Source organism: Halichoeres trimaculatus, unplaced genomic scaffold (assembly GCF_033239565.1).
Source record: "Halichoeres trimaculatus isolate MK-OKI-2021-1 unplaced genomic scaffold, fHalTri1.1 fHalTri1_scaffold_18, whole genome shotgun sequence".
Classification (NCBI taxonomy): Eukaryota; Metazoa; Chordata; class Actinopteri; order Labriformes; family Labridae; genus Halichoeres; species Halichoeres trimaculatus.
In genome coordinates, this window is record NW_027437196.1 from 23,797,267 (window position 1) to 23,814,383 (window position 17,117).

The window sequence follows — 17,117 nt, forward strand, 5'->3', positions numbered from 1 at the left end:
ACACAGATATTATGGGGGATATGGAAACTTGTTCTTTAAGAGAACAAGATCTTCTTCTTCTTTTTTTCAAACATTCTGTTGTTTCATGTTTAGCCACATTTTCCACATTTGATAGATAAGGTAAAAGAACATTTGGGAAGATATTGATCACTGCGAGGAGCTGGTTTGATTGATGATGAATTTTATTTTTTGTAGAATAAATTTGATTTTCATTCCTGTGTGAGAGAGGGGAAGGGGTGTGTGTCCATGTTCCTTCACACATGTCACGGTGGGTGTCAGGTAACACATCAGGTGGGGTTATTGTTGACAGCAGATGTTGCACCTGCTCTCTCACACATCTCTTTCTAGCTTTTAAGTGTTCCCTCTTTTATTCTCTCATGTCATGTAAATAATTGATACACACAAAAGATAAATATTTTTCAAGCTAATTGTGGTAAATTTGGCACACATTTGTCTTTTATTCTCTTAATCATGTCTCAATTGTTGATGCTGTGAGAACCTGCTCCCCCTGGTGGTTGTGAGAGCTCCTTACATCTCTGTGATGACAGGTTATTGAGTCATCACAACCCAGAGACTATTGTTTAGTCATGTTTGTATCACTTTCATTAATGTCGTATGCATACAGCTCTATCCAGACAGTTATGTTGAAGCTCAGTTTGTTGTCGTTTACCATCAAACCTACCCAAAAAATAAACACTGATTGTTTGGTCAGGAGGCTGACACACTGAAGCTGACACTCTGAGGGAGGACTATGTTAGTAGTAGCTGCAAATGTCACAGAGTGCAATAGGTCAGCCGCACCCGGAAAACCAGCCTTGGGTGTATGAGTGTGTGTGTACACACTTGATTTTATCTCAGTGTGTGGGAGTTTGTTTCTTTATGTGTGTGTGTAGTAGTTAGTGGTAAATCCAGTCTGTCCAGTTTTTCCCATCAGCCTCTGTCCCTGTTTTACTCCATTGAGAGACGTGAACACAGTGAAGCAGATCTGTTCAATTTAACCCATTGATGACTCCTCTGTCATTAACTCAGTATCTTTTAATGCTTTCCTAGATTTTTTATCCATTATAATTTACTTTTTCTTGCTTGCACTTTTCTTTAAGGTGCAAGGTCCTGCTTTTAGATGAGATATTTTGTAATTTATTTTATCTGAAGCTTCCCTTATCTTGTATTGTATTTCTGCACTGCCTTGGAATTGATGCAACCACAGTTCACTGTTAGTCTTGATATGTGACAGATACAAAGATTTAAGCGTCTTGATTTTGATACATTAAAACTCTAGTTTCTAACATTTTGTGTGTTAGATGTGACTGAGGTGTAGGGATGGGTACTTAATAAGGTACTTTTATAGATACCGACCAAATCCTGTCAGAAGTACCTGGTATTGATTCATGTAAAATTAAAAGGTACCATGTTTAGGTACCTGAATGCATCCTTGTGACTGGGAGGGAGTGGAAGAGTAGGAGATTTTCCATGCTGGACATGAACACAGCATTGCAAGGTTATATATGAAGGATAAATATGTCAAAGTGAAAAGAATCTATACTTTATTATTAAACAAACTGATATATTTTACCACATAAACACAAAAAAAGTACCGAAAATTGGTATTGTTGAGTACCGGTACCGATTGCCAGGTACCGGGCATCAGTACCGTATCGTTTCAAATGTGAAAGGTACCTATCCCTTCTGAGGAGACATCACTTTTTATTGCGTCACAAACCTTAGAGGTGTTTACATTTGCAGATCACTGAAAAATGTTCAAACCACAAGATGAAGCATAGTCAATCATAGTCACTCTGCTGCCCGACAGACAGAAAAACCATTAACGCTGCATCACTCAGCTGAGGTATGCTTTGTAACTGCTCCTAATTTCTTAAATTGTTGTTTACATTTTTCACCGATGATCAGCCATGTGTGTTTATCCTTTAACATGTGAGCTAGTGTGAAGTCATTGTTAGCATTACAGACTGATGACAGCACAGACTTAATAGTTTACAATAATGTGGAGTACAGTAGTACTGTGAATGTCATGACCCTGACATGATTTGAACATGCAACCTTCTGATCTGGAGTCAGATGCACTACCATTGCGCCACAAGGTCATTCATTTTCTTTCTACTTTTAAATCATGTTCAGATTAGAATATTTACATCACAGACTTTCTTTCTACTCTGGAGTTTGTACTCCCCTGGTGTCTGCATCCGTGAATGTAAAGTGTCAGCAGGTCTATAAGTCAAACCTTTGCAGAGTTTGATGCCAAAAATCTGTTTTTTTTTTTTGTTTTTTTTTTTTGTCTTAAAATTGCCAAATTTTTGTACCTTGAAAGGTTTTGATGTTATTAACACCAGCATTCAGCTGTCACACAGTGTAATTTTAGTTTTGTATCTTGAGAGCAAACTGGTAAACCCTATCCCTATAATCTTTATTAGTTTAAATGCATATAAAACTTTACATTATTGAGTGCCACCATCACACCAAAGGAAAATGAGCGATGTGTCAGTGCAGTGATATGTTACATGGACTCAGCAGAAATGAATATAAAAAAACAAAGCTGTTATCCTTAAAGTTTATAAAGTTATGGTGTGGTTCAAAGGTCCAAAGCTTCTTATTTGTTTGCCCGTGTGTGTGTGTGTAAGTGTGTGTCTCTGTGTCCCATCAGTCAGATCATCGTGCTGTTATTCCTCCATGGTCATGCTGTGAAGCTGCATGCTGGGGCATGTTTTTCTCTGCTTCACTGTTGATTTACTTTTCAGCTCTTATTTCACAAACATGTTAAAAAACACAGAGTGTGTTTGAACAGTTTTGATCTTGTGTTACACTTATTATTTCACTTTAACATGTGTGTCATAGAAAAGCTGATGCCTCCGATTTCTTTTAGCGAAGGTGATCTGATGACTCTGTTGCATGCTGTTGCCTTGTACTGTCTTCAGTATTTTATCTGCTCATTACTCTGTCAGTGTGTTTGAGTAACACTCAGTTGATTTGTTGAATGTTCATTTCCACTCCTGCTGTTTGGTGCACTGCTGCCACCAGCTGGGTCAAAGTGTAAAGCAGGAGTTTGGAAGAGGAAAAGCTCCTTTTTTCTATGGACCTTGTTTGGCTCAGTTATGTTGATGCAAATTGTTAGCGTTAGCTAAATGATCTAAATCCTACACCTGTGTTTTTCTTTGTACTGATGTATAACCTAAACACATCTTTACCATGACTATCTACAGTAATTAAGAATTTCAGGTACAAACAAATGGTGGACGAAAGGGTTTCTATTCTATTCTATTCTATTCTATTCTATTCTATTCTATTCTATTCTATTCTATTCTACTTGGTCCAACATCAGTATCAGCTCAGAGAAAAGGTGTTTCATTGGGCTGGAGAAGTCAACTGTGGGAAAAATATCCGTGACATGCAGTTTGCGAGACATATCAGTGACTAGGGATGGGTACCGAATTAGGTACTTTTTAAAGGTACCGACCTAATCCTGTCAAAAGTACCGGGTATCGATTCATGTAAAATCAAAAGGTACCATGTTTAGGTACCTAAATGCATCCTTGTGACTGTGAGGGAGTGGAAGAGTAGGAGATTTTCCATGCTGGACATGAACACACCATTGAAAGTTTATATATTGAAGAATAAATATGTCAAAGTGAAAAAAAAAAACAAAAAAAACTTTATTATGAAACAAATTGATTTTTTTACCACATGAACATAAAAAAGTACCGAAAATTGGTACCGTTGAGTACCGGTACCAATTGCCAGGTACTGGGCATCAGTACCATATCATCTCAAATGTGAAAGGTACCTATCCCTATCAGTGACATTTCATTATAAGAGACTATAGATTACAAGGAAGTAACACTAAAACATAGAACTCTAAAATTAGCATTTTGGACTTTTTTCATTGTTATTCAAAGTGCCAGCAATCATCAAAGAAAGGATCCCAGTAACGTGGTCTTTATTTGGGTTGAATGCCGAAAACAACTTTAACTTCCTGTTCTTTGGTAACCCTTCAAGCCACCTTAAGTTACAAAGCAGGTAATTTTCATGAAAGCGCAGAGACTGTGAGGTCATTCTGGGTTTTATAACTACATGTTTTATATATTAACCTGATGTATAGTCTTTAAATGAGTGTCACCTTGTTCAGTCTCCAGCAGGACAGAGAGAGCTCCTTGCCCACAATCACATCAGAGATCTGTTTCTCCAAAGGATCCCTGAAGGAGGGTAAACATTCTTCCAGCTGAGCAGCCTTTGGTTAGATTTCTTTTCTCTTTTTGTTAGAACTCATCCCGCATGAAACAGTAATCCCTCTAATAGCTCTTAAAGTGCTGTGATTCAGACACTTCATCCATAAAGCAGATGGCAGTGTGGCAATTAAAATGACTCCTGGTCAGATTATGGCCTCAGGTATGAGATTTACAATGCGGATCGGCAGGAGTTGGTTTATAAAGGAATGAAATGAGGGTGAAATAGCGCATTAGATGAAATTAAACTGAACTTTTATGATCATTGTGGGGAAATTGGGCGATTACGTTAGCAATCAAAATGGGTGTAAACTTCAAAACTGTTGTGGTTCAAGATCAAGTCGCTGAGTGATGCAGAAACAAAACACATTTCTGTGATTCAATCAACTCCTAAGTATGTGATATATTGGTATTGTGACTCTTCACACACTGCTGTTTGAAATCTGAATTGTCCCTGCCTCTCCCCAAGTAGTATTAACCACTGGAGGAGCAAATGCAACTTAACAGCTTGCTTGGTGCATCTTCACCTGCAAATTCCCTCTAAAGGGAGCCCCACAAAAATACACGTTAGGATTTGAGGAGCAGCTCCCCAGACGTTTGTAGCCTGGATCCTCCTCATTAGCACAGGTGAATCAAAGCAAACCTGCCTCACCTACTCTATGAGTACAGGTTAAACCTCCAGGGATGACTCAGAAAAGTGCTTTTTTACAGAGGTATTAACTTGAACCAGCAGCTCAGTTAGTTTAGTCTGTTTTACAACAGGTACATGAAGACCTGGACCAGTGCTGCAGTGACACTTCCAAACCACAGAGTGGCAGTCACACCAAGATTAAAGCAGCCTCTAGTGCTGTCTGTCACAGGTCTGCTGCTCAAATTCTGAGTACACTTCAGCCTCAGAGAGAAAAAAAAGAAAAACAAAAAGAAAAACATGAATCATAATTGAAGAGAGAAAAAAAATGAAGGAAGAAGAAAGAGAAAGAGAAGACAGATAAGAAGATGTAGACTGAGCAAAAAGCTGAAGAAGACTAAAGGAAGAGGGAGCCAGAAGACTTGGAAGTAGACTCAGTAGTAGAAGAAGAAACAAAGAAGGAGTGAAAATGAGAAAACAAAGCGATTGAACCGAGGTGAACTCTTCATATCCGACTGCCTCCTCTCTTTGTGCTAATGCAGCCTGTGTATAATGAGCACCACATCCATGGCTCCTGTGGCTAAGCTCCTTGGACAATTGGCACTTTCTTGGCCCCTGAAGTTGGCATTGCCATGGCAACAGCGGTTGGGTGCCAAGTGGGCACCTGCGCTGGGTCGAGATCAAGCAGTGAGTGAAATTAGCCAAGGCTAAAGCGGGGTCCCAGCAGCTGCCCCCTGGTACCAGAACACTGCCGGGGGAAATCAAAGACTAATTACTCTGTTTGTCTGCAACTCTGTGTGTGTGTGTGTGTGTGTGTGTGTGTGTGTGTGTGTGTGTGTGTGTGTGTGTGTGTGTGTGTGTGTGTGTGTGTGTGTGTGTGTGTGTGTGTGTTGCCTCTCTTGGCACAGATTGAAGACTATTGTGTCTGGTTGTCTGTCTCTCACCATCATCTCTGAGACAGTCTGATGGATTCTTCTCTCACATCCTGGATGGAGCATTTCCTCACAGCAGCACAGGATGGACCACAGTCTTCATCCATGAAGCCCTGCTTGGTCTTTGTTGTACAGTATTTTATATTTGTATGGGAACTGAGTGGACTGAGATGGGGTGTGAACACCACTCCTGATTGTGCTAGTATGAAGTCTCATTGTATTTTCTTTCTTTCTTTCTTTCTTTCTTTCTTTCTTTCTTTCTTTCTTTCTTTCTTTCTTTCTTTCTTTCTTTCTTTCTTTCTTTCTTTCACAAGTCTTGTAAGCTGGCAAATTTAACCACAAGAATCAACAGTTAATCATTTTAGCTGTCCCCAGAAACACCATAATGTATTTGAAAGTGGAGCTGGTCTCCTCTAAGTAGAGCTCAGTGTGCCATATATGTTGTAACCCTGATGCTGCCCTCTGGTGGCCAAAGAGGCACATATCTTTGGCTGAACTCCATATTAGTTAATGCTCCCTTTGGTGGCATTTGAACACAATCATATACTGTATGTGATGCTGCTTCAATTGCCTTGAAATGATCCTTACTGAGACAGACCTTTCTGTAGGAGTGAGGTGCTCTTCAACCCAGAAACCTGAGTTATTCAGTGTAATCCAAAGCCTCCAGACTTCATTGACTCAGGCATTGATTTTTACAACAGGACAGGAGTGTCTCAGGTGCAGCCTGAATGACTTATTATTTTATGTTGCACGAATAAAGTGTTGGAACTGAACCGCTGTGTGTCACGGGGCTCTGAGGTTTATCACCAACCTTTTTTGTGGTTAGTTCTTCCTGTCATGGTGAGACTAAAACTCTGAGTAACTCCTATTTTAATCTATTTTAAAACTGATTCTTTCATGACTTCTTCACCTTCATCAGATAGAAGAGTTCAGGAACTTGCTTTAACTATTAAGATGCAAGGACATCAGGCTGGATGGTGCCTCTCAATGTTAAAAGCCTAGTGCTCCCAGTGCTGTTGGGATCCTTTCTGCTCACTCATGTAGAGAAAAAAACAAGAACCTGAGATTCTTGTTGACCAGACTTTTAAAGGAGTCACCCTGATCAGGCACATTTTGACTGTTAAGGACTTTTTCTCATAGCTGCTTATTTAAGTAACTGACAAGAGCATCTTGTTGCAGCCATAAAGATTTAGACCTGCTGCTGCCAACATGGTAGAAATTAAGGATTACAATATTTGGTCAAATTTTCCCTCAGTATTTTATCAAAAACATTGTGCTGCTTGTTTTTGTTTTCTTATTCTCTGAAGGACATTCTGGTTAAAGGATGACCTGCTGACTCTTTATAAGCGCTCCACCCTCTGATGAGTCAGCTGGAGGTGAAATAGAAACGTTAATGCAGCAACACGACGGTTCTTTGAGTTCTCTGACAGAAACCTGCGCCTGTTCCTGCTCTGAAAAAATCCCCATGGACCAGCACATATCCTCAGACTGAAGCTGGGGTTCAGACAGGCATAAGGTTACCGAGTTGAACTTTGGAAGGTGTTTCTGCTGATGACATTAAACACACTCCTTTCTCTCTCACACACACGCTCACACTTCAACGTCTCTCAGAGACAGAGAGTAAATGTCGTCAGCTGGCATGGGAACAAAAAGACGAACTAAGACCAAATGAGACATCACACTCTTTTGTTCTCACAGACAGAATTAGTCTCACACACTCTGCAGTCACATGTCCACACACACATCCTGACTGACACACACTCACACACTGCTGCAGTGAGTTGTAATTAGCCTGTAAGGACCAGAGTCAGCTCTGCGCCCTCACAGACCGGTGTGGAAGCAGAATTTATCCTCTCCTCTGCTGCTCTGCTCAGAGGCTGGTGGGCGGCAGAGGCAGTTTTCATTTCATTCTCCTCCTGGGCTTTGGATTTATTGTTGGCTGTTGCTTGTTTATTAGGTTGCTAGCTTTTGAACTTCACTTACCCGGGGAAGGTTTGTTGAGCACTGTTGTTTCTATTTCAGCAACTCCCTCATTCCCACTTATGGCGTTATAATCCCTCACAGCAGGGGATACCTCGCCACGGCCTCCTTTCAGAGAGCGGGAATCAAACCTGCTGTCGTCATTCACATCCTGCGAAGGTTTTTATCAGATTAGACTTTAAAGACGGTGTTAGAAAGTGTGTGTACCAAAGTGCCACAAATTACCTGTCTTATCACTTCTAAAACACACAGAGCAACTTCAACAGAAGTGCCTCAAATGAGCACAAGCATCAAAGGAGCAAACATTTGAAATTCAAATGTCTGCAGATAAAGCAGGACAACCACAGAACACTAGGGGGTTATTTTTTATATTTAATCTTTATTTAACATCCTTTGAGACTCAAAGAGCGGTTGTCTGCAAAGTCTACAAACTTAGAGCCGAGTTGGAAGCCATGCAGAGAAACAAAGCTGTGTATGTTTTCAGATCTGGGTCAGAGGATGGATGGATGGATGGAGGGACTGTTAAATGAGGGCTGTTACCTTTACACTTAAAAAAAAAGATGAGTTTCATCAAATGGATCTATTTTTGCTCAGTCCACCGGTTCATAAGCAATAATGAAACGTGGTTTGGTTTATATCATTTTTCTCAGCCCTTAAAGATGAAATGAACAAGATGCAGCAAATGTGTCTATGCATTATTTTTATTATTCTTCCATCCACATCTGAAGAGAATGAGGCCTCTGAAGTAAGGATGCACAAATCCAACTTTTCTGATCCCGATACCGATACCTTGGATTGGGCCAATACCGATCCTGATCTGACACCAGTGTTAAATAGCAACCTGCATGCTCTGCTGTGGGATAAGACCAAAGGTCAACTATCCGGTTAGTAAAAATGAAGCCTAAGTGGAAGTGCTAAAAGTTGCTGTTTGTCAAGATTCCTCTTGAGGCTGGCTGCAGAAAGACCGTTAGTCACGTACACACCCAGCCATAAAAACAGACTTTTACAGCATTTCAAAAGCATACTTACAGCCTGGTACAAAAACAGCATGGGTATTAAACGCTGATTTTACTATCGGTACACACTGTACAGTGAGTGATTTTTTTCTATCTCTGCTTTAGAAGTTTAGACGTTATTTGGATCTTTTGATTACAGCTTAGGTCACGTGACCACGGGGTAACCTGTAGCTGCTCAAAGAAAAACTCACAGCCGGCATCATAGCGAATGTGGCTGCGTCCCTGAATTCGCTTCATTTCAGTTTCAAGAACAGACGTCGCAGATGCTTTGTCCATGTTTTATACAGTCTATGGATAAAACTAGTAGTGTTTTGAGTAAATGAAAAAAATGAGGACATTTGGAATTGCTGAAGTTAACATTTGTTTTCAAACTAGAAGTGTTTAAATGTTTAACAGCAGTTTGGTTAAAAAATGCTCCAGATATTACAGAAATTAATATTTGATTTTATACCTTGTAGACAGAATCATAGTTGAGCCTTGGACCAATCCTTTTCCACTGATACCTGATCTAGCTTTGAGGGGCCGGATCGGCGCTGAAACCAGGATTGGATTGGTGCATCCATACTCTGTTTTTATTTATGGAAATTTAAGACGTTAAAAACACGCTAAAATTAAAATTCAACCTCTGTGTGACTAACATGAGCAAACCAATGTCTGAGAGTCAGGTTAGACATTCAAAAATGATAAGAAGAAATAGGGATGGGTACTGAGTAAGGCACTTTCATAGGTACAGACCGAATTCTGTCAAAAGGACCGAGTACCGATTCACGTAAAAACAAAAGGTACCATGTTTAGATACCTAAATGCATCCTTGTGACTGAGAGGGAGTGGAAGAGTAGGAGTTTTTCCATGCTGGACATGAACACAGCTTTGCAAGGTTATATATTGAAGAAATGAATATGTTTAATTGAAAAAAAATGTATTTTATTCTTCAATAAATTGATATTTTTTTTACCACTATAACACAAAAAGTACTGAAAATTGGTACCCTTGAGTACAGGTACCGATTGACAGATACCGGGTATAGGTACCGTATCGTTTCAAATGTGAAAGGTACCCATCCCTAAGAAGAAAATATATATTTTTGTTCTTCTTCTCGTTTTTCTAAGTTCTTCACAGGAGTATCACCCAGGAAAGGGAAAGTGGAGTTGATGGTGATCATTTTCAGTGCATATAAGCCAAACTTGATGCAATACAAAAAAAATAAATAAAAAAAAAATCCCCCAAAACAGATCAGAGTGATGTTTAATTGTCTTATGGACCTTTTTTGAGTCTTGAAAAAGAGAGTAGAGTCTTAAAAAAAAAAAAAAAAAGAAAAGAAAAGAAAAAACTTGACTATTCTAGCAAACATTTCGTTACCATGTATCTGTAAATACAACATCATGTTGTGTATAGGAGGTAGATCATGAACAGTATAGACAATCAGAGAGAGACAGACAGACAGGAACAAAGGTCACCTGCTGCTGTAGATCTGCAGCATCAGTCCAGCCTGACAGCCTGCTGAACCACCAGTAAAGATAGCTCTGTGGACAAAAACACTCAGCTGTGTAGCATATGCAGTATGACATACACATACCTGAGCCTGAGGTAGAAATGATATGTTTCCATATTACACAGCATTGGACAACCCCTCCCTCTTCTGCTGTTTTTTTTTTTTTTTCAGTAAAAACGGTGAATTCAGGTCATATCACTGTCTTTCCCCTCTGCCATCTTGTCATGTTGGTGTTTTTGACTCCTCCATGACAACCGTCGTACAGGAGGAGATCCCCCTGCTGATCACTCCTGACGTGGCCTCGGCTCGTCTGGAAAAGCTGAGATGTCTAACCAAAGCTGTGGAGGGGCGCCACCAAAGCCAGACGAAAAAAAAAAAAAAAAAAAATGATGGACACTCACATTTACACGCACAGGGAGACTTTCAGAGCAACACACATCACCGTGGCTCTACTGTGCATGTGTGTGTGTGTGTGTGTGTGTGTCATGCAGGAGGATGTTTGTCCTGGTTGACAGCTGTCAGGGCTGCTTTGGTTGCAGCGTCTGGATACTTTGCCAAACGAGCCTATTATCTGCAGCCGTAGTCATGTGCGGGGGGGCTGCATTGCCACAGGGGGCTGATTTGGGTCAGCCGCCATGAGACAGGCCTTAAACCGAAGTGACAGATATACAAACCCCCTACTTGGATCCTGCAGGCCTCCCAAAGACCCCCGCAGGGGTGCATCCAGGAGCTGACTAAGACAACAAAGGGCTGGTTTTCCTCTGTTTGCTTTATTTGGAGGGTAGCTGAGAGCAGAGACTCGGAGGAAGAGGCATGTAGCTGATTTTCATGTTATTTATCCTTAGTGTCTCTGCATGAGGCCAGCTTTCATTTCCCCCCTCGCCTCTTGGGGGCAGTAGAGTATTCTCCACGAGCCTCTCTAAATGATTGCCCGCTACAAAATTACTTATACAAAGTCACTGGCAGTTCAACAGAAACTGCAATCTTAAACAGAAAACTTCAATCTTCCATCAACTGCTTATTCTTTTTGAATACATAGACCTATTTTCCGTGTCACCCCACTGCCTCTCAGCTCCTTGTTAAAGCAGCCGAGTGTCTCCTCTGCATGACAAGTATCCTTCTGTAGCTTTTGTCTCAAGAGTCTCCAGACCATGAGCTGCTGTTTTCAACACTTGACTACTTCTCTCACAACCATATATAATTACCTTCACACGTCCAAAGTCACTCCAAGGTTGTGTCTGAAAATTGGCTCTCAAATTGACTTTGGAAGTCAAAGCTCTGGGTTAATTTATTACTGGGGATATGATATATATCGCGCTGGGTGGGTTTGCAGGAGATGTGTGGGTCTGAATATTGCTGAAATTAGCAAAGCTACAAGTATGGCAAAGCAGCTGATAGAGGAAAGATTTGGTAATGCACCACTGCCTGTGCGTAAGAATACAATCCCTACCGATGAGAACAACCTCCTAATAATGTAGATGAGGATTTAGAGTTTAAGAAAGAGAAGGAAATAAATGATAAAGAGATAAAGTGAGCAGGAAAAGACTGAAGGAAACGTAAAAAAAAGAAAAGAACAATAAACAAACAGATAGAGAACCGTCGAGAGGAGAGTGGAGACCCACTGGAGTGCAGAGCAGGCGTTGCCACAAGCTAAACTGAGTCTGGCGTTAGCGGCTGGCGCTGCATGGAGCTGAAGTTGACTCTGGCACGGGGAGGCAGGGCGGCGCTGCCAGAGCTGGGAAGCTAAGCCTGGTTTTGGAGAGCTTTGGACGGGCATATTGTAGCAGACAGAGAGCTGAATCCCCTCTAACACCAGGCTGTGTGCCCTCGTTGCCTCTCAGCTCACGAGAGAAGAACCTCTTCAGATTACGTCCTGCTCAGCTACAGCATGGGAGGATACTGACGTGCTGAAACACTCTAACCATTTACACCGGGAGAGGTTTGTCAGTTTTCCTGAAGCATCCTCCTGGTCTAACAGTTTAAAATTATTTCAACAGAGTGAATGGTGGACACATCAGCTGATATTAGGCTTAGCAGTAGGGCTGGGCGATGTGACCTCAAATTAATGTCACAATAAATTGGGCAGTTTTACCTTGATTACAATAAATACGCGATAAATCCTGGGCTTCTGTATATCTTTGCCATCTGAAGATAACTGCAGGAAATACAAATTAATTGTTTTCCTGTAATTTCTTGACCACAATACTTTCCGCCGGCGGACTGCAGCACATGAAATGATTGACCACAGTGGTTTCCAAGTACGGCATAGTGCAGGGTGCTCACGCTCTATGTGTGCACAACAGGATCAACTTTGACTGATGTTACTTTGTCTACGGCTGTGTCAGCCGCCTCTTCATTTGAGGCATCAGTCATTTCCTCATCGCCAGTTGAGTCAGTCATGTGACTACACACGCACTGAATGAACATAGTCTACCAGCACCACAAAGTTGCAAACAGACAAAAAAGACTTTTATTTTCTTTTTTTAGTAAATCACCGAATTATCTGACATGGGCAAAATGATGTCGGTCATAAATTGCAGCAATGGTTCATTTACGGTTTATCCCCCAGGCCGACTTAGCAGGAAGTTTCCTGGTCTGGTCCCTGCTGGTTTTCATGTTCCAAGACATGCTTGTTGGGTTATTTAGTGACTATAAGTTGCCTGTAGGTGTGAGCATGAGAGTATGCATGAATGGTTTTATCCATAGACAGGCAACCTATGTAATGACAGCTTTGAGAAGTAGACCTTTACAATAAAGTTCATATTGGCTTGCATGTCTCATAAAAATATAGACAGCACATATTTGAAATACAAAACATTGTTTGTGAGTTTGGTGGACTCCAGTTAATGGCTTACATGAGACAATACTCCAAGAAGTGTATAAAGATTTTAGAAAAGGTAAAAACCTTCTAAATGTCAGCGTTCATGCATAAAAGAGCAGAATTTAGTTCAGCTAGAAAAAAAAACGCAATCTTTTTATTCCTGTCTTATATAAGCTCAGTTACTCTATCTTCATTCCTCTCAGAAGAGAAAAAAAAAGTCAAGCATGCTGAAAGCTGTATGTATAATAGAGGGTATCTAAAGTTCAGTGGGCCAATTTGTGAGAAAGTGTCTTCAGTGTTTCACAGAGCAGCTGTGGTTTCATGCAGAAAGGGTTAGTAGAAAACTTTCATTAGACCCTCCTCCACTGTTCCTTCCTTCCCTTTGTGTGCCTTCACATGGAGGATCTTGAGAGTCCTTGTATGAAAGCCTTATGTCTCCTCTACAACAGATGTGCTACAGCCTAAGGCCTCCCAGTTTGTAGCTCGTTAGCTGAGTGTGTGTGTGTGTGTGTGTGTGTGTGTGTGTGTTCTTGTGTCTTTTCTGCATGCTATTCCTGAAGTCAGCGGGGAGTTTCCCTATAAAAGGCACAAATAATAGACATCCATTTATCTCTGTAGACATTCATCCAACCATCAGGCTGCACACACACACACACACACACACACACACACACATACACACACATACATACAAGAATACATGTGTGATGGTTTGTGATATTGTTGCTGTGTTGTGCCAGAAGCTCTGTCCTGTATACATGCATCAGTGTAACTGTCTGTCTTTACACAGAGGAGAGAGGAGTCATGTGACATGCTGCACTGTCCCCTGTCAGGGACGCTCTCTGGCTGTCTTGTTTAAAGACCAGCACACTGTAAAAACCTCATTCACTCAGTGACACTGTGTGTGGTCTCAACAACTGATGACAGTCCCAAAGGACACACAACAGCCCTGTGTAAAGCAAGTGCAGAGATGTGTAATTTATGAGTGTGAAATCTAACATATGTGTGTCCTGTGACTCTTGTCTGGTTTAACTAAATATAAACCTCATTCACGCGACAGGAAAAATCAAAGTCTGCCAATAGGGTAAGAAAAACTCTTCAGTTTCTTGAATTAAGATATTTTCATATTTCAAGAAACTTGAGGAGTAGATTTTTTCCGAGTCCATTGACAGATTTGTAGCAGACCCCTCTCATCATGGCTCACACTACTTGTTTTTCTAATTAACTTACTTCTGCAATAAAATACATGATTTGATTTGTTAAATTGTTCTCCTCCCATCTTTTGTCATGGCTCTTAATCTGAGTTACGACATGTAGATGGACTGAATGTACTCAGAAACTTCACAGAATGGATCTTTTATTCACTCAGGCCTGATGTGCTTTTCTCTTTACAAAGAAATCAGTGTAAGTCAAAAACTGAACAAGACTTAACAATTCTAATCTGGTAAGGGGAAAGCACCAAATCTGCTTTTATGGATGCGTAAATGTAATTATCTTATTACTGTGTCAAATAGTTGACTCTGATTGATCGGTATTCCATCAGGCTGTTACCCTTCATCAATAGATTAATTTATTTACAGTGGCAACAAAAGAAAGATACAGAGGAGAAAGACTAAGGAGGTCAAAGAAAAAAAGGTTTGGATGGAGAAATTTTAAAGATTGAAGAGGAACATATGAGGTAAACATGAAAAAGAGTGTAGTGTTTAAAGGGTTTGACGCTGAAAGTAATTAAACGGAAAATACAAATGGACCTGTTTATAACATAAATGTTTAGTTCGATGTGAGGAAATAAAACAAAGTCAGCTTATTCTAAGACAGCTGCATTACTGTATGACAAAGTTGTTCTGTCTTCCCTACATAACAGATGAATGGACCACTGGTATATCTTTCTTTATAATGCAATACTGAATTATCTGAGGTGTCTTATTTATGCTCTTTACTGACCCCTAAGGTTGTCAGTGACTGTAACCTTCGGACAAATGGTCAGATTCTGATTGTGGCTCCTCAAACTCGCTCAGTCTTTGGTTGAAGAGCTTTTAGTGTTTTTGCTCCTTTGTCTTGCTCTGAGCTACAATGCCATCTGAAACTGGACAATCATGTTAGCTTGGACTAATTTAAAACCAAGATCAAGGATCATCTGATGAGCCTGTGCACTTGTTTTACTGCCAAATGCTGCTTATATATGAGCTTGGTGTATTGTTGATTTATTGCCCCCTATTGTCTCTGTTTTGCCATCTGTGTGAAACTTTCATTTGCTGCTGTCTTGGCCGGGACTCTCTTGTAAAAGAGATCTTGCATCTCAATGGAATTATTCCAGGAGGTAAAATGAAGGTTACATGAAAAATAAAATAAAAAAAAAACTGGTACGATGGATGAAAATTATGAATGTGAACTATTTTGACAAGAAGAAAATAACCATTTTTAGAAAACTGAATTCATATCCAAGTCAGTATTTGGTATAAACAAGATTGATGGAGCCAGTAACCATTCAGTCAGTTTGACAATGTATAGTGAGCAGATTTTTCTAGTGGATTTGAACCACAGCAGGGTAAGCAGGACTGCATTAATTAACTCTACATACATCATCCCATATAAACTGCAAGGCATGGCTCATTGTTTATGTTGAATTGCATTAATTATTCTAAACGCACAACCTGTGACTTACCTGTGAAGACTGTTTGAAGCAGTATCTAATATCCAGCTCTCAATGACATAAACTCTGCTGCTAATAATGCGTTATAAGACAAAAGTACAGTAATACTTGTGCCTGCACACCTCTGTCAGTCTTTCTTTTCCACTACCAAGGCAAGGGTTGGGTACCTTTCATATTTGAAATGATACGTTACCAATGCCTCAACGGTACAAACTTTGAGTACTTATTGCGTTTATGTGGTAAAAAATATCAATTTGTCTCATAGTGAAATCTCAATATTTTCAATTTAACTTATTTATTCTTCAGTTTACAACCTTGGAATGCTGTTTTTATGTCCAGCATTGAAAATCGCCTCTTCCAGCCCCTCACAGTCACAAGGATGTGTTTAGGTATCTAAACATAGTGTCTTTTGATTTCATGCTGTTACTTTTGACAGGATTTGGTAGATACCTATAAAAGTACCTAATTTGGTACCCATTCCTAGCCTAGGCATTATGTAAAATTAAGATCAAGAGAATGTACTTCGTTGTGCGTAAGTGGAGATTTCTAACACATTTTTAAGAAGTGTTACAACCCACTCCACCACTGTCAACCAGTGTTCAGCTAGCTGTATTAGCACAATGGATTAAAATTAGCATGGGAAAAAATGCATCACATTTAGCCTTAGAAACTACAATTTATTCTGATAAAAGTCAAATGGTTTTGTCTAGAATAGTACAGGAACTAAACAAAATATAGTCTTAGCCAAAAAAATTACTTACCTCAAAATCTTTTTTTTCTCTATAGAATCTGTATGCACCTGTTTCCAGCCTTGACAATCACCATGTGCGATCAGGGTGGACGTGGATAACTATTAAGATGATCATGCGACTCCTATCTTATTCCTGATTGGTGGAATTGGTGGTGTTATATCTCTCCCCATGTTACAACCATACCTGGTCTCCCCTACATGAAATCTTATCTAAATATTCACTAAACTGTGCACACACACTATCTACTGCTGATTTTATATTCTTTGCTATCAGGATGTTTCAAAACAACAAACTGAGTGGGCGAAACTGAAAGAGATGAGGCACAGTTTGGGCATTATTTTCTATTCATGAGTGAAATAATGATGACTGTAGCTGAAAGCATTGACAGGTTGTTAATAATTCATGACAAAAAATAATAAATGAATAAATAAAAAAGTTCAACAGATGTGCCACCTACTTGTATTCAGATCTGTTTCTTTGAACAGCAGCACATCCACAACAACCAGGAGCATCTGAACACCCTTACATCCTGTGTTGCTCTTGTGTTTTCTGGGCTCCTCGCTCCTTTCTTCCACTGTGGAGGTGTGCAGATGGGGCGCTTTCTTTTGG

At 40.1% G+C, this 17,117-nt stretch overlaps 1 protein-coding gene and 1 non-coding gene across 3 annotated transcripts in view; one reads left to right on the forward strand and one right to left on the reverse strand.

Moving 5' to 3' along the window:
- LOC141807267 (partitioning defective 3 homolog) overlaps positions 1–17,117 on the forward strand; it is a 540,268-nt gene that overhangs the window by 70,381 nt on the left and 452,770 nt on the right. The gene's annotated exons all lie outside the window — the stretch shown is intronic.
- On the reverse strand, positions 2,030–2,101 carry trnaw-cca (transfer RNA tryptophan (anticodon CCA)). Its single transcript has one exon. It is a non-coding gene; the product is annotated as a tRNA-Trp (tRNA).